This window comes from Pyrus communis, chromosome 13 (genome assembly GCF_041283825.1).
Source record: "Pyrus communis isolate YQ-2024b chromosome 13, ASM4128382v1, whole genome shotgun sequence".
NCBI lineage: Eukaryota > Viridiplantae > Streptophyta > Magnoliopsida > Rosales > Rosaceae > Pyrus > Pyrus communis.
In genome coordinates, this window is record NC_142577.1 from 11,819,237 (window position 1) to 11,835,722 (window position 16,486).

The window sequence follows — 16,486 nt, forward strand, 5'->3', positions numbered from 1 at the left end:
TAATATCTACATTAAGTGCATTACATCAAAAATTTGAGTTCTAGCGCATAAAGATAAAAAAAACAATCAAGATAAAGGACTGAAATGCACGGCGTGAGCATTACAAAATCACTAAATAATATTTGTCAAATAACTCTTTTCAAGTTATTCATCTACATTAAGATCATTGCATCTAGTTATTTTAATAAAGAATTAAGTACCAAAAATCCCCCAACATTTTAATGTCAATCCAAATTAGTCTCAACCTTTTTAAACATTCCAAACAAGTCCCCAACCTATTGAAAATGTCACATCCGTTAAGCCTAGTTAAAAATCTGTTAGATTAACTAGGCTTACTTTGTTTCTAAAATCAATAGAAGGAGATGGAAGCATTAGCCTCCACCATCGGTTACCACCACTCTCACCAAGCCATCACCTCTAAACCCAACGCAACACCATCAACTACGCCCTACACCTCAAGCCGCCAACATCAGAAAAAGGTCATGGAGGTTGTTGAAATAGTAGACTGCCATGGTGCGACTACAATCATGCATCTTCATCGTCCACAAAAAAGAACTGGAAGTTTTACGAATCGAGAATCGGCGAAACACGAAATCACATGAATAGAAACAAGCTTCTTGAAACCTTATCTAAATTCTTAACCCTTTTCTTTGTTAAGAGATTTCCCTCCTAATGTAATTTTAATTTAGGTCCATGTTCTATTCAATTCAACACCTCTTTGATCATTAGGTTCCATATATATTACATAATTTATGTTTGAAATTTAGATTTTGAGGCAACTAATTTTAATATTGTCCATGATATACCCAGTTGGTGGGGTTGAATATAATCTATGTTTGAAAAATTAACTGGGGTTTAACGAATGTGATATTTTTAATAGGTTAGGTACTTGTTTGGAATGTAGGTTGAGATCAATTTGGAATTAATGACACTAAAAGATTAGGGAGTTTTAAGTATTTAATCCTATTTTAAATCTACTTATCTAAGTTTTGTATCCATTGTAACTAAGGGCTAGTTTGGTATTGTTGTGCTCTTTTTTTTTTTAAAAAAAAAATTATTTAAAAAAAAACTATTTTTGTTGTGTTGTGAGAATAAACATTTATAAAATAAAGTTATTGAGTGTTTGGTAATTTATTTATTTATTTGTAAAAGTACATTTAACAAAAAAAAAAGATTTGAGTGTTTGGTAAACTTTTATATAAATTGATGTAAATATGTTAAATGACTAAAAAAGATATGATATTTAATATGATACAATAATTGTCAGAGAATAATGTAAGGGAAATGATTGTAATTTTGTAAATATTTTGGGGTATACTTGCCATTTGAAAATTTCATTAAATGGGCATTGATTACTATGTTTTGAAAAAAAAAAAAAAAATTTTTTTAGAGTATAGTAGACTGTACTTCTGCTTTCCTATGATTTTTGTAGTGTCATTGACAACAGTTTTTTTTTAAAAACCACTTTTTTTTGTTTTACCAAACACATTTGATGTTCCAGATTTTTTAATAAACTGTTTTTTTTTTTTTTTTTTTTTAAAGTACTACAATCTCAAACCAGCCCTAAAAATTATGTAGAATAGAATGGATCGAAAAGATGTGCACATATCCGATCGAAGTGATGTGCACAGATCTGACAACAAATTAAGTCCATGTGTTGTAGATCTGGTTTCTAAGTAACAATTTAGTTCCGAGTGAGGATCCTCGCTGGATCCTCTTTGTGAGGATCATGGGGATCCTCAAATCATATTCATTTATCGTACATCTTACGATCAATTTTTGTCAGATACTATTTATATTCAATATTAAATAAAAAAATTTACAATGATTTTTTTACCGCACGATGTACGATGAACGGATGTGGTTTGAGAATCCCCGAAATCCTGACAAAGAGAATCCGGCGAGGATCCTCTCTCTTTAGTCCCATAACCCGTCATTTGAGAGAATGACGTTAACACATGGCATTTAATGCCGAATTTCCAGATTAATTTACAAGGTTGCAACAACATTTTAAGTTGTAATGATCTTTTTGTATTTTTATTTTAGTATTTTGTTTCTCATTAGGATTCTTATCAAGCCTAGGATTGAGATACACTATAAAACGATTGGTGTTAGGGTTATTCGACTTTTCTCATGCTTTTTTGGTGAATTCCAATTTTCTAATTTGTCAGATTATACTTTGATTTCTATCTTATTGTCACCCAGCATTACAGATCAAGGTCGGACCAACACCTATATAAGATTTTCAGTACCGGTGACGTGATTAATTTAAGGAATAGAAAGGGTATGTGTGTGTAGGCTCTTTATGCAAAGGGATTCTCATTTTTTATTTTAAATGGGAATTAGGTGTGGAGCTCACTCTACATCGAGCTTCAATAATCCGAGCCGTCTATTTTGTAAGTCTCGTTTCATAGATCATCTCTGCAAAAATTCAATTTAATCCGAAATTATTTGCCTATTTAATTATCAAGATAAAATTTCATTGTTTCTTATATAACAAAGTATTCGTTAATTTCTTTGCACTCAATTAGATGTCTTAAACATTTCCGATTTGGCTAATACTTTGCAAGAATGATATATGAGGTACACCTTGAAAAATAAACGGTTCGGATCGTTAAAGTTTGATGTGGTGTAGACCCCACAACTAATCCTCATTTTTATAAAAAAAAATAAAGATTCCTTCCCTTAAAGGTTTCATACGTGTATATATGTATATATATATATATATATATATATATGGCCCTCTCGATACGGAGCCCTTGGCAGTCGCCTAACCTGGCGCCCGACATACACGGTTGGCCTTGGTTGACTTACATCATCAATAACAAACAGAAGGTGATGCTGTTTGCGTAGCTTCACAAGCTCAACCATTGGTGCAAAGTCTCCATCCATACTAAACACGCTGTAGTCGACCATAATTTTAATAAGTTATAGAAAAGATAACAGAAAACATAAGAGACTTTATATATATAAAAGATTGATGTTGTTTTTTTTTATTTGGTCTCATATAAAGATGAAACTGATTCGAACTAAAATATAGAAAGTACGTAGAATTGTAAAAGAGCATATGACTTGCGTACCTATCAGTCACGACTACTTTCTTCCTCATTGTGCAACTTGATCTGCATGTCAAAGCACAAATGTATTATGTATCGATCCCATAAACAGTGGCATACAGAAAGATTGAAACAAAAGTTTAACTAAGACGTACAACAATGCATTAAGGTGAGCCATGTCACAATGTTATAGATGAATGTATCTACAGATTTTTACCGTGCAGCAATACAAAGACACTCGATTGTCGACCCATGGTTCAATTCGTCAGAAAAAATGGCAATCTTTTCATCTGGTAAAGGTGATTTTTTTCGCCGCCAAGAAAGAGCCAAGAGATCCCAAAGCTGCCATCAAGGCTACATTGGCAGCATATCCTGTAGGACAAAGAACACAATCCTACAAGTACAGTGGATGGAAAGTTAAACAGGATTGCATCAGTTTTCAGCTAAAACACATATAGATGGAAGAGAATTCAAACAAATCATAGAGCAAATACTTTAGACCTCCAAACAACAACAGTCCAAGGGTTTCAAATAAAAACTCAGATACCTAAACCAGAATGAATGATAAATCATGAATGACAAATGGTGACACTTTACCTTGTGTACTATTTTACGTGTTATAACACAAAAGTACCGAAATGATATGGTTTATATGTCTCACTTTTAGAGTATATACAAAATATGCATGTTATAATTTGAGTTGAATAATAATGTCATGTGATTGTGCTCCGGATACACTGAAAAATTATTATCTATAAAAGGCATGGAATGAATAACATGGTCCACTTAAAGAACTGAAAGTAGTGAAAGTAGTAGTTTCTACATGGTATTCATCTTCAATTGTAAGTGAGAGATTTTAGATTCGAATTTTGTAAAGGAGTGTGCCACACCCCTTGTTACTTCTCACATACCCCTTGTTAAAATTTGTCATTTGATCTTATTTAATTCAGTCGATTCGACGACCGCAAATTAAAATGGTGTGTATGAAGTAAAAAGAGATATGTGGATGGGACACCCATTTTGTAAATAACAAGTTCGATATCAAATTATTAATTCACCCTTTAAAATATATTATATAAATAAAAGAATAAATATAGAGATTTCTGGTATGATATAAATATAGAGTAAATTATACCTCCAGCAGTAAATACCTCGCACGCATAGTATGTACGATATTTCTAGTATGATATTGTTTGGACCCAAATTTACACCATCGGCCCATGCAATCGAGGCCGTTGGTTGAGCATAGTTCCAGACCGACAGATGAAAAGGTAAAGATAATTTTGTTATTAAAAGATATTATTATGATTTTATCATAATAATTATCTTTTAGTAAAGAATTATTTTTATATAAGATAAATGGGATGCAAACTATATCTCAAGCTTTGAGACTCTTATCTGGTTAAGCAATAATTTGCGTGCAAATTAAATGTTGGTCAAATAAAGACTATGAGGAGATACATATGAGATTGAATGGGTGATTGATTAATGCCGTGCAAGAATTGGATGCCATGTATTTGATGGAAGATGGTCTTTAAAGTATCTGATAATAAGGCATGCATAATGGGATTATATTTCATTTTATTATACATGCATGGGATAAAGGCTACTGATGGAGTTTTGGTGATGAGATGAGAAGCCTAGGTGGGCTAGAAATGTGATGTGATAAGCCTAGATGGACTTTTATTAGGTTTGAAAAGTCTTGGAACAAATCCCACTGCTCAGTTTGAAGGATATGCCCTGGTTTCTGGTTTTTGATGCGAATCAACTTTAGGAATTAGAGTTGCAATTAAACTCTGCAACATTATCTGACCGTGCCAAGCAAGTCCATCAGTCCTATAAATACAGATGCAATGGCAATGGAAGAGGCACCTCCAACTTAACACACAACTGCCTTGCAAAAACTTATCAAACATCTTGAGATTTTTTTTATTTTCTTTTTCCCCCGACACATCTTCAGTTTAGATAAACAGCACTGTGAAGGCAACCGGCGAACATCTTCAGTTTGGATAAACAGCACTGTGAAGCCAATTGGCGAACATCTTCAGTTTAGATAAACAGCACTGTGAAGGCAACCGGCGAACATCTTCAATTTGGATAAACAGCACTGTTGCCGTAGAATCAGCCGACCGAGGAGCACCTTCAGTTTGGATAAACAGCACTGCATCGAGGCCGACTGGTTACCTATCCAAGTCTCGGTCGAGAAGGGTTTTCGAATCCTTATTGGCAGAGGTCATCTTATTAGCCTTCTCGGCGAAGTGAGGTGTTACAAGTTACTACATTCGGCACATTGAAAGCCAAATTTGATATTGAACTTCGCAGAACTAGCAGCCTTGTCTTCAGGCTCTAGAACCCAAAGGCCGAGACGTGTTCTTTCCTCGGCCGCGGTCGCAAGATCAAGAAGTCAGCAACGCACTCAACGCAACATCAACAAATTTTACTTCTTAGCTGAGCTCGGCCGACGAGTTGACATGCCCCGCATCAACCGAATGACATAGTTAGCTTATTAGTTACTCGGCTTGCGCACCACGTAGACTTTGTAATTTTTAGGGTCAACATTTTGGCATGCCCGGTGGGACCCAGTGCTAAAACTACGAAGTTCATATGATATATCAAGATTCCAATTTGGCTCAACGTAGCCAATTGTACGAGCGCCTAGAAGAATTGAGAAGACACAATGAGGAACGAAAAAGATCTTTGGAAGTGGAAAAAGTTCTTCGTGGCCATAGAGAGATGCAAAAGTCATTTGCTTACATGTAGAGAATAAAAGCTCCTGTTACCCTGCAAGAGCAATGGGTAAATGAAGACAGGACTCGATTTAATGCCTGGCTAAATGGAGAATATTTTCCTTACGTTTTCAACTACAAATTGATTCCATTTGAGGAATGGTTGGTTGAAAGACCGAGGGACAATTTTCCACTCCGGCCGTAATCAGACATCGGCCTAAGAAAATTGTTAATTTGGCTGAAGAACAAAGGCCACCTATTTTTTCGGTCGAGACTGAAAGTGTGGTAGGCCTAGAAGAAAATGTTCAAGTTTCTGAGCCAAAAATTGACTCAGAAAATGATTCGTAAGAGGAGTGTTCCAATGACGAACAAGACCCACAACTTCAGACCATAAAACCACATCAATTGATATGGTAATTGGAGACATGGTTTTAGACGCTGAAACTATGCTAATCGATATGATTATTAGTGATAAAGCTGATATGGAGAAATCCCGTTCGGCTAAGTTGTTTGAGTTGAAAGTCGAAATTGGCGAAGAAATTATGCCTATGGGGCATAATAATTATTTAACACATTCGGTGGCCGAAAATGAAAAATATTTCACCCAGGCAAAAATATTTGGAGAAAATTCTTTATTCGGCCTAGGGCGAAATCAATTTGAGAATTTTGCTATTAAAGATCTTGGCTTGGAATAAAGCATCATTGGCCTCCTCTTGATTATGGTTCGACCACTTATTTTTGTTTTTTTTTTTAAAAAAAAAAAAAAAAAAAAAAAAAAGAACAAGAATTTATTTTCTTCACTATTCAGCTATTCAGCCGATGCTTAAGAAGATGGTATAATTGACATTGTTGACTTTGATTGGTCGAGCTGCCATTTTTTTCAATAGGCCAAGCTATCACGAATAAGAATTTATTTTCTTAACCATTCAGCTGTTCAGTCGAGGCATAAGAAAATAAGGGGGCAACATTTTATATGCGGCAATCCAAAAGATGGCATCACACGACTTAACTCGGTCATATTTTCCTCGGCCCCATTTACAAGTCAGCATCCACTTTAGGTGTGTCAGATGGCCCATCAACAACATCACAGCATATGAAATAGAAAAAGAGATGGCAGTTCTCGAAAAAAAAAATAATAATAAATAAATAAATAAATAAACATTTTGGCACAGGCTTGCACTCGGCCAACCATTAGGCCGAAGTCGAAGATACATGCATGGCAGACATCATCATTATGGCCAATAGGCCAAGATTTGAGTTTATGGCTTTGGTACAGTGTGTCTATATATATATATATATATATATATATATATATATGCCAATTGCATGACTAGCAGATCACATTAGACAATCATGCTACTTTTATAAATATGTGTATATAGGCAGGTCGAGCTCCAGGAACAGTTTTTATTGACCTCGACCCCAGTTTTTCTCGGCTTTACTTTACCCTCGACCAGTAGGCCGAGCTTGACCCCAGTTCTTTTCTGTAGTCTGTTCTCCGTTGCAACTTTTCTGCCATCACAGATGGGCTACTGAAAATAATTGGTACCCATCAAATGTTAATGCATGCATGTGCATGGAAGAGACAAACGGTGAATTAGCAGAGGGAGATCACGATATTGGCAGAACAGAGGTGATTTTAAAGAAGCAAAATTTGTTTTCGGCAGTATGACGAAATGTTGTTGGCTACGAACAGTTAATTTCCTTAAACATTCGGTTTATGAGCCGAAGCTCAAGGAAACTGAGGGGCAATGTTTGGACCCAAATTTACACCATCGACCCATGCAATCGAGGCCATTGGTTGAGCATAGTTCCAGACCGACGGATGAAAAGGTGAAGATAATTTTTTTATTAAAAGATATTATTATGATTTTATCATAATAATTATCTTTTAGTAAAGAATTGTTTTTATATAAGATAAATGGGATGCAAACTATATCTCAAGCTTTGAGACTTATTTGGTTAAGCAACAATTTGCGTGCAAATTAAATGTTGGTCAAATAAAGACTATGAAGAGATATAGATGAGATTGAATGGGTGATTGACTGATGCCGTGCAAGAATTGGATGCCATGTATTTGATGGAACATGGTCTTTAAAGTATTAGATAATAAGGCATGCATGATGGGATTATATTTCTTTTTATTATACATGCATGGGATAAAGGCTAATGATGGAGTTTTGGTGATGAGATGAGAAGCCTAGGTGGGCTAGAAATGTGATGTGATAAGCCTAGATGGACTTTTATTAGGTTTGAAAAGTCTTGGAACAAATCCCACCGCTCAGTTTGAAGGATATGCCCTGGTTTCTGGTTTTTTATGCGAATCAACTTCAGGAATTAGAGTTGCAATTAAACTCTGCAACATTATTTGACCGTGCCAAGCAAGTCCATCAGTCCTATAAGTACAGATGCAATGGCAACGGAAGAGGCACCTCCAACTGAACACACAACGGCCATGCGCAAACCTCTCAAACATCTTGAGATTTTTTTTTTCTTTTTTTGCCGACACATCTTCAGTTTAGATAAACAGCACTGTGAAGGCAATTGGTGAACATCTTCAGTTTGGATAAACAACACTGTTGCCGTAGAATGAGCCGACCGATGAGCACCTTCAGTTTGGATAAACAGCACTACGTCGAGGCCGACTGGTTACCTATCCAAGTCTCGGTCGAGAAGGGTTTTCGAATCCTTATTGGCAGAGGTCATCTCATTAGCCTTCTCGGTGAAGTGAGGTGTTACAAGTTATTACATTCGGCACATTGAAAGCCGAATTTGATATTGAACTTTGCAGAACTAGTAGCCTTGTCTTTAGGCTCTAGAACCCGAAGGCAGAGATGTGTTCCTTCCTCGGCCACAGTTGCAAGATCAAGAAATCAGCAACGCAGTCAACGTAACATCAATAAATTTTACTCCTCGGCCGAGCTTGGCCGACAAGTTAGCACGCCCCACATCAACCGAAGGACGTAGTTAGCTCATTAGTTACTCGGCCTGCGCGCCACGTAACCTTTGTAATTTTTAGGATCAACAGATATAAATATAGAGTAAATCACACGTCTTTTTTCTTTAGGCTGCCAGGCATGACTCCAGTCGCCTATGGTAATCGGTATATCCATAGGCTAAAGCAGAACCCCTTGGTCCCATTCCATGTTCAAAGGCTGCCTAGGAATCATGGTTTGCATTTAAAATTTTAATTACAACATGCATGGTTAATTCAAGATACATACAAATCTAATCACTACACACACACACACACACACACACACACACACACACACACACATATACCTTAGCAGCAGCATTTCGAATTGCAGGATGTGAACTCAAGACCAAATAGTCATTTCCAGAAAATAGTAGTAGCTTTTTTAACTTGTGCGTGCCTTCCTCCAACTCATCTCCTATAAATTAATTCCAGCAGAAAATGGTAATTGGAAATAGTTCATAATCTTAACCTAAAAAATTTAAAATTAATTGAATTGAACTGAACCATGCATGATGCATGCATGCATGCATATATACCAGAACGGGGAATTTCATTGAGCCACTTTTGGAACGTAGGTTCCAGAATGTGAACCTCCATAGATGGTCGATCCCACGGTTGAATCTCATTGTGCACCTCGAATTCATCTTCATCGACAGGTTTTTGGGTATCATCTTGGGTTCTATGGAGGTAAATGGGTCTGATAGACCCAATGAGTTGCGGGAGTTCGAGTTTCTGAAGACCTTCTTCGACCCAACTGTCCCACGACGCCATCATCTCAAGTAGTTGTGTAATATCCCAAGAGCAAAGAGAATGTGATCGCCTCGCTACATTTGGTTAATTTGCACTTTGCTTTGGCATATGTTTCAGAATGGTACCAATTAATGTGATTTATAGTAAAGAGTTGTGGTGCTTCTGGGTGAAGTCCAGTACTTCTGCATTTGTGTCAACTGTAAATTACAACTGAGGAGGATCCGATTATTTTCCCTTCTCTTACATCGTTAATATTTGGAATGGACAGAGAATTGACATTTCTTTCTCACGTGCTGTTAGGTCCTTGATCTTACGTTTTGTTCTAGTAAGGACCTCGACGTTTCTATGAGAGCAACCCGGTATTTCTAAAATGATTTATTCTAAGATAATAGGGGTGGCATTACAGCCTGTCTGAGACATAGATGTGCCATTTCTATAATCGTGAAAGTTACAGATTTTGATACTCATATACCTGTAATTTCCCTTACTTATTTCTGTTGGCGGGGCGATGCATTCCCTATTGTGCAACGTTTCCTATTATTATCAACGAAAAAATATTCTTGTAACTATGTATGAACAATTCTCTATCGAGTTTTGAGACGTTGAGGCGGTAATTTTAGCATCATAACTGAAAATATTGAATTTCAAGGTTTGTATATTTATCATGAACTTTACAAGAGAGAGAGAACAAAGCTCATATAAAGAGCCGAAGAACATAATACATTTTAGTGGATTTCAGCCACTACCTACCACATGATTTCTGCCCTAAAAACCGGACACAACAAGGACTAAACAAATAACAATAAACAAGTAAGGAAATCCTAGATTTTAGGGAGAAACATTGACAAAGAGAGAAGTATTGTTGAACAAGAAATGAGATGACAAGTTGTAAGGTTGTAGCCATCACTTTAACCCATAACTTAGCTATAGTGATAATTACAACCCATACTTGTGATTTTGATCTATTCCAACACTTCCCCCTCAAGCTTGGATCGAGGAGATTGATTCATCCAAGCTTGGACAACAGGCCTTGAAACACAATAGTAGCCAATGGCTTGGTGAAGAGATCAGCAAACTAACGAGAACTTGGAGTGTAACGAGTTTGTATGATCTTTGATTGAACCTTTTCTCGGATGTAATGGCAGTCAACCTCGATATGCTTGGTCCTCTCATGGAAGATAGGATTAGAAGCTATATGCATGGCTACTTGTTATCACACATGAGAGTCATTTGTTAAGAGCTAGGAAACCCTAAATCAGAAAGAAGGCCCTTGAGCCAGATTAATTCACAAGCAGTAGTTGCCATAGCCTTATACTCAGCCTCAGCACTAGATCGAGCAATCGCACTTTGCTTCTTACTTTTCTAACTTACTAGATTACCTCCAACAATAGTTGACTTGCGATCCAAGAAGTTGCCTGCCTAGTCCGCGTCACACTGCAACATTTTGGGTCTTTTACGACTTGACAAATACGGCATACAGTACTGGTATGCCTTAAATAATATCATTCACGACATTCATAAAGTTCATGTCGTAATACTTGTGCATAATCTCGCATTCATGGCAGTACTTTTGTGTAAGTCGTTAAACATAAATATTTACTGCTTCAGAATTGTGTGTCGTATTTGACAATTTATACGACACATTTTCCTTCTCTTTTAAGGCTTCAGGTTATGCGTAATGTAAATTTTTCATAAATTTGTGTCCCTACCTTTTATGACACGAATGACATGTCGTAAATAATGAATTTAACTTTGGAAAATTAATATGTTAAAACAAGCCAAAATTTTCTAGTCAATCAAAGGACATTTTGGCGCTGAAATTTTTCTAGTTCCCGCAAAAATTTTCCCACCCCACATTTTATTATTTTTTATTGGACCAATTCGTGTGTTTTGGGGTGCCCAGCGCCATTACACTTTAGTTTCAATTTCCAAATGCAAAAAAAAGAGCTTTTTGGCTCTCTAGTTGATTCTCTTTTCTTTCTCCAAAGGATCCTCAGCTTCTACGATTCGTCAAGCTCCCTGGCGATGGTGATTTTCTAATCCAACACATCTCTCTTTTCTCACTTGTTTATTCTTTTTAGAAAATGCAATTTCAATATTTTTCTTGAAACTTTTGTATTTTTCACAATTTGGTTTTACCCTTTTCAATGATATAAATATTGAGTTTGCAATTATGAAAAATGAGGTTGATTTCGATCTTTTGTCTGGTGCTACATATGCATTTGTGAGTATTTTATTACTGTTGATTTTGGTTATTTGCAAATGTACAATTTCAGAATTCTAAACCCTCAAAACCGTAATGGGAAATCTAGAAGAATCTTGCAAGTTTGAGCAAACCATGTCAGACGTCCCACCAGATAGAGCTACTGTTTGAGATCCTGGTTCGTCTCCCTCCCAAAGATCTTATTCAAATCATATTTTTGAATGGTGCTCTCAATTGGGTGATGTATAACCCATTAGATATAAACCAGAACATAATTTTGACCTTAGATCTTGCTAGTGAGAAGTATAACCAATTTCCGACTCATACCGTCGTTGATGCGGATATTCTGTCGTTGGAGGTATTGGGAGACTCTTGGTGTTGCTATTGTCTTTGCTGCGTGATCGATGGGGTTCTCAGGTATGGTCGACCTCTTTCTTCATACCAACTCTTGCAATTTTATATGTAAGATATGTGGTTTGTGATCCTTGTTGAAGACTAACCATTTATAGGTCTAACGTTTGGTATCAGTGCAAGGTCAGCCTACTTGGATTCAAACTTAATTATCTTAACATTTGTACCTATATCACTTCATCCTCAGTGTTTGCAGAATAATCTTGAAGAGATTTAAGGAAGCAATGGAATTGCATTGATGGGCAATTGCTTGTCAAAACCACATCAAAATGGGTTTTTGATATACATTGCTACATGAATTAGGTTGCATGAAATTGTAATTCATCTGTCATAACATGCATATATTTCTTTGCAATAAGGGATATTTTAAGTGGTTTGATTTATGGATCTTGTGAATTCGAATGTCATAAAAGGGAATATCTTATGTTTCTGTGTTTCCACTAAATACTTGCATTTACACATGCCCTGTATATATATATATCTGTGTGTGTGTGTGTGTGTGTTTGTTGGGTTATTATCTCGACTTCTCCTCAACATCACCTTCAGAGCCGTGAGCATATTTAGGCAGAACAAAAGGTTGAACACTTGACACAGACAATGCATGTGGAAAAGCATGATTATTAACAATTGTGTGTGCATTTGTTGGGTTATTATCTCGACTTCTCCTCAACATCACCTTCAGAGCTGTGAGCCTATTTAGGCAGAACAAAAGGTTGAACACCTGACACAGACGATGCATGTGGAAAAGCATGATTATTAACAATTCTTGGCAGGAAGAAGTTTCTTGTTTCCAGATTTGGAATCCATGGAGCTTTGAGTGATCAAAGTTGGCTTGCTATTACCAACATGTGAATTCTTCAGCTGCCTTGTATCCGTGGGCTGCTTCCATGAACTCTGTCTTGGAATTGGTGGTAAGACCTCTGTAGAAGGATCATTGTTACCATATTTTCCTTCTAGTCCTAGATAAGTATTTAACCTTATTCCCTGACTTTGTAATCCTTGATTATGAGCTAATCCTTATAAAGTTCCGACATTATGCACCAAGTGGTGGTTAAGTGGCCTTTTACATATCAGTGACAATTGCAAATTCAAGGAAATCACTAGGGAGCTATGCATAGAACATCAGTTGGTGTTTTCAAGAATGGCATCATTCGATGATAACTCTCATTTTATGATAGCTATGCATCAACTCTCTTGGTGTTGCTGTTGTCTATGTGCTTGATCGATAAGGTTCTCAAGTATGGTCGATCTCTTTCTTCATGTCAACTCTTGCAATGTTATATGTAAGATATGTGGTTTGTGATCCTTGTTGAAGACTAACCATTCATAGGTCTAACATGCATGTCCCGGACCTCCAGGTCACATGGGGTACTCAGCAAGGTTCTACTTTTGCAAAGGAGATGGAGATGTTACATACTTACATTGATACTGCAATCCAAATAATCTGTTTTGGAAATCCAAATAATCTGTGAGTATGTTGTAGTAGTAGAATAACACTCGGGCTTAGCCCAGTACTTAAACTATTGACTTTGTTGCTTAGCCTAGTACTCTGTGAGTTTGTTATAGTAGTAGTGTAGTACTTTGTTTAGTTTGTACTATCAGATAAAAATGATCATTTGATTGAGTTCCTATGGTATGATTTATATTCACTTATTTATTCTATTTCTTTTTACTATTTTTTAGGTGGCATTCAAGTCTTTGGTGAGTTTTTAAACGAAGAGGTTGCAAATGCAGCGGTAATGAGTGGACAAGTTTATACTTAATTTTATTAGTATTAAAGTCTTTATCAATTTCTAAGTTAACATGTTCTTTTGACTAGCTCTTAACTTACCAACCAATTCCGTCTCCTTTGACTAGCTAGAGTATCTTGGTTGGGAACTCTATCCCTTCTAAGTGCCTAGTTTCCAAAGATGAAGTTGAGACATGTTGGGAACTCTCTCTTTCTCTCCTTTTGTTTTAGTTCCCAAGAAAGTTGATTGGATTGAAGAAAATGGAACAAAAAGAAATGAAAAAAATTGAAATTTGTTGGTGTTTTTGTTGATGTTGAATTTGTAATATATTAAGACCCAAAAACTAGATAAATGGCTAACTTTGATGTAAATTGATACAGCAAGCCACTAGGTCAAAAAACAATGAGTCTTACCTTAGAGTTTTAGGGGATATCATAATTGATAACCATATCCACTGATCGAATATCCAATCTTCTACTTGCCGCATCAATTCTTCATGCGTGAAATGTTAGAGACTCATAAATTTATCTACTCGCAAGTATATAATTTTTATGCAGGTTATAGGAAACAATAAAAGTGCAAAAGGCATAATTTGTGTATATTTTAGTCATTTGATACGTGTATGAGTGTAAACAATAAAACTATGAAGGCATAATTTGGGATTTAGGTTTGTATGACAATGATTAGGTTTTTCTTTCAGTGTCACTTTTCTTACTTGAGATTAAATGTGTATTTCTACATATGGCAGTACAATAGATTTTATTTTGCTTCAAGTGCTTATGTTTATGCAGATAGAGATAACAATTAGTGTGGTTCAAGCATTAGGAGCAGTATTTCACTCTCAAAGGATTTTGTTTGGAGGTGTTCAAGGAAGAGTGAAGTCTTTCAAGTGATAAATTTCTTTGTTATTAGAGGCTTGTTTGGTATTTCATGTGTAGTTTGATATTGACCTTAGCTTTGTTCAATTTGTAATACATTTTGACAATATGATTATTTATAAAATTATTGTATTATAGTAAATGTGTAATTTTGTCGATTCTTATATATATTAATTAAAAATTAAAATTAAAATAAATGTAAATTACTGTATGCAAAATCAGCAGTAATTGCTGATGCTAGTCTTCGTTTACGATGTACGACGTATGTTGTAATTACTTTCACAGTATTGCAACACTCAACAAACGTCGTATCAAATATAAATTACGGCACACAAGTATGTTGTAATTGTTTTCACAGTATTACGACACTTCATTAACACTGTATCTAATACCAATTAAGGTGTACAAGGAACGCCTTATGTAAGATCCCACATCGCCCAGGGGTGAGGAACATGTAAGCCTTATATGTATATTCCCATCTCTACCTAGGACGAAGCCTTTTGGAAGCTCACTGGCTTCGAAGTCATCGAAACTCTGAAGTTAAGTGTGTTCGCGTGAGAGCAATCCCATAATGGGTGATCCACTGGGAAGTTCTTGTGTGAGTTCCCAGAAACAAAATCATGAAGGCGTGGTCGGGGCCCAAAGCGAACAATATCGTGCTATGGTGGAGTCGAGCCCAGGATGTGGTGGGGGCCTAGGTCGGGATGTGACAATTTGGTATCTGAGCCAATCTTTGGCCGGAAGTATGCTGACGAGGATGTCGGGCCCTTAAGGGGGGTGGATTATAAGATCCACATCACCCAGTGGTGAAGATCTTATAAGCCTTATATGTATATTTCCATCTCTACCTAGTACAAGGCCTTTTGGGAGCTCGCTGGCTTTGGAGTTCATCGGCGATGAACTCCAAAGTTAAGCGAGTTCGCGCGAGAGCAATCCCAGGATGGGTGACCCCACTGGGAAGTTCTCGTGTGAGTTCCTATAAACAAAACCGTGAGGGTGTGATCGGGGCCTAAAGTAGCGGAAAATATCGTGCTACAGTGGAGTCGAGCCCGGGATGTGGTACGAGGCCTTTTGGGAGCTCACTGGCTTCTGAGTTCATCAAAACTCCAAAGCTAAGCGAGTTCACGCAAAAGCAATCCCAAGATGGGTGACCCACTGGGAAGTTCTCGTGTGAGTTCCCAGAAACAAAACTGTGAGGGCACGGTCGGGGCCCAAAGCAGACAATATCATGCTACAGTGGAGTCGAGCCCGGGATGTGGTGGGGGCCTGGGCCGGGATGTGACATCTTAAAGAGCATTTACGACATGTTTTTCTTAAATTATTCACAGCTACTAGAAAGTGTCGTATTTAACAAAACATCTTGTACGACAGGGGCTTTTACTGCTTGGGGGCTCACGCCATGAATAACCATTTACGGCGCTCTTTGAGCGTCGCAAAAGACCAATTATGTTGTAGTGTCAGTGTAACCAAGGATGTGAGTGTGAGCATTGTTTTGCATCAAAAGACCACGTCCCACAGAACCTTTCAAGTACTACAGTTTTCTCTTAACAACTTGTAAATGATCCATTGTTGGAGAATGCATAAATTGACTCATAAGACTGAAAATAAAGGCAATGTCCGACCTTGTTATTGTAAGATAAATAAGTCTCCCGACTAACATTTGGTAGTAACTGATATCAGTGAGTGTTTCTCCATCCATGGTCATTTTATGTTTGCAGTCAAGAGATGCAGAGGCAGGCTTGCAATCCACCA

General features: G+C 36.8%; 1 long non-coding RNA gene and 1 pseudogene across 7 annotated transcripts; one reads left to right on the top strand and one right to left on the bottom strand.

Annotated features, from left to right (window-relative positions):
- Window positions 1-2,214: 2,214 nt before the first annotated feature.
- Window positions 2,215-9,648, bottom strand: LOC137736019 (8-amino-7-oxononanoate synthase-like; annotated as a pseudogene).
- A 1,730-nt stretch (window positions 9,649-11,378) lies between these two features.
- On the top strand, window positions 11,379-14,876 carry LOC148691764 (uncharacterized). Of its 7 annotated transcripts, XR_015954579.1 has the most exons (5): window positions 11,381-11,540; window positions 11,789-13,364; window positions 13,485-13,594; window positions 13,810-13,862; window positions 14,648-14,876. It is a non-coding gene; the product is annotated as an uncharacterized LOC148691764 (long non-coding RNA). The 7 variants fall into 7 exon arrangements; XR_015954578.1 differs by having other exon boundaries at window positions 11,379-11,540; window positions 11,789-13,409; window positions 13,485-13,862; XR_015954577.1 differs by having other exon boundaries at window positions 11,379-11,540; window positions 13,485-13,862.
- Window positions 14,877-16,486: the final 1,610 nt, after the last annotated feature.